Below are 1,779 nucleotides of genomic sequence, written 5' to 3' on the forward strand. Positions count from 1 at the left end.
GGGGCAGGCGTGCCTCAGCGTCGGGGCGCCACGGTGGGGGCGGGGCGGGGCGGCCGGGGAGACCCAACGCTAACGAGACGCGGAAGGGTGATGCAGGGCAGGCAGCGCACACTGATGACGCCATCTGAATGGGACAGCGCCGAGAGAACGGCGCCCCGCCCCTCGCGGAGAGGCCCCGCCCACTGCCTGGGGGGGGTGTGTGTGCGTGTGTGTGTGTGCGCGCGCGCGCGCCCTCCTACAACAAGCCATCGTCGTACAAGCGTGCACAATCATTTCTGACCATCAGGACTAGATGATTTTTGCCCAAAAAACCCCCCACACCAACAACAACAAAAACAACTTTTGCAAAAAAAATACCCCAAACAACAAAAACAAGATTTTTACACACAAAAAACCAAAAGGATTTTTGCAAAAAAAAAAAAAAAAAAAAAAATCAACAAAAACAAGATTTGCAAAAAAATAAAATAAAAAAACCCAGCCCCCAAATGTTTCATGGCAAGCTTTTGGGCATAAACACCCTTTGTCATCGGAGAAAAGATTGCAAAAGTTCTCCTGGGTAGAAATGAAAGTTCGTAATTATTTTTTTTCAATAATAAATAAATAATAAAGTCCAATCATTCGGAGGCAGCTCCTCGATGCTAAAAAGCCCACCACTTTCAGCGTCTCAACCGACTTTTGGGTTTGCTGGCAGTGCTTTCGAGTGACTCTTTGTCTCCAAATGAAAACGTTTCCGCTTGGCTGACAGGGTTTTCGCTCGCTCGCTGGCGGCTTATAGTGAGCAACTTCGAGGAAATAAGAAGTAAATATAAAGTAAACAAGATGACCGTCTGCACGTGCTTATTTGCATACCGATTTGCCTCGTTTCCCAGTGAAGGATAGATCGTTTTTCAGCCAATACAAGAATTTTGAGCTTCCAATGCAACCATTTCATATTGAAGACCATCATGTGAGATGCAAGACCTGGCAGCGCCGCTCGCAGCCCGTGTCCTCAGCGCAGCGTGTGGGCGGCGAGACCTCGCTGCTTTGGGGCTCGCGGGGCAGCATCTCGGGGGGGTCTGGCGTGCGGTGGCGGTGCTTGTCCGGGGCCTGGGGATGTCATGGGCACTGTGGGGCTGGGCTTTACCAGGTGCGGACTGTGCCTTGCTCCGAGTGGCTGGCGACCCCGACAGGAGCTGCTGCTGTTCACCCCTGGGCGCTGCACCGCTTTCCTCCTCACCCCCAGGCCCTCTGCACTCTGGAGCCATCAGTTATCGATGCTACCCCCTAGCCGCTTACCCGCACATCTGGCTGCTGCATCCCCCAGGTCCATACACAGCCACTCCTTTCCCTCAGATACCCTTTCCTTCAGCCTCCTACCCTCTACGGCAGCGGTTCCCAATCTGTGGCACGCGCACCACCAGTGGTACGCACACAACCGGTCAGTGGTATGCGTGAACAAATTTATTATAATTTATATGACAACAAATTGCTGGTGGTACTTAAGGTTGAACCGAAAAATTTGCTGGTGAGACGGAAGGTTGTATGTATCCTTCTAAATTGGTGGTACGCAATCTGCCAGTTTGGGAACCGCTGCTCTCGGCTAAGCCACCTCTACACCCCCAAGGCTGCCCATTGCTTTTCCTTTCCAACGGATCACTCCTCAGTGAAGGGTCAGGTCCAGGGTTTGATATATGGGGGGCTGAGCACCCCCTATAAGAGACCCCCCCCCCTATAAAAGAAAAGAGCCCCAGGCCTGCCCTGTGCCTTTCTAAGCAACTCCGGTGGCGGCGGGGGGGGGGC

At 52.9% G+C, this 1,779-nt stretch overlaps 1 protein-coding gene across 2 annotated transcripts in view; it reads right to left on the reverse strand.

Moving 5' to 3' along the window:
• OMA1 (OMA1 zinc metallopeptidase) overlaps positions 1 to 126 on the reverse strand; it is a 30,838-nt gene extending 30,712 nt beyond the window's left edge. For both annotated transcript variants that reach the window (XM_014520866.2, XM_006025736.3), the window contains exon 1: positions 14 to 126. The gene's annotated coding sequence lies outside the window, so the exon portion shown is untranslated. The remainder of the gene's footprint in view (positions 1 to 13) is intronic.
• Between the last annotated feature and the right edge of the window lie 1,653 nt (positions 127 to 1,779).

Source organism: Alligator sinensis, unplaced genomic scaffold (assembly GCF_000455745.1).
Source record: "Alligator sinensis unplaced genomic scaffold, ASM45574v1 scaffold941_1, whole genome shotgun sequence".
Classification (NCBI taxonomy): Eukaryota; Metazoa; Chordata; order Crocodylia; family Alligatoridae; genus Alligator; species Alligator sinensis.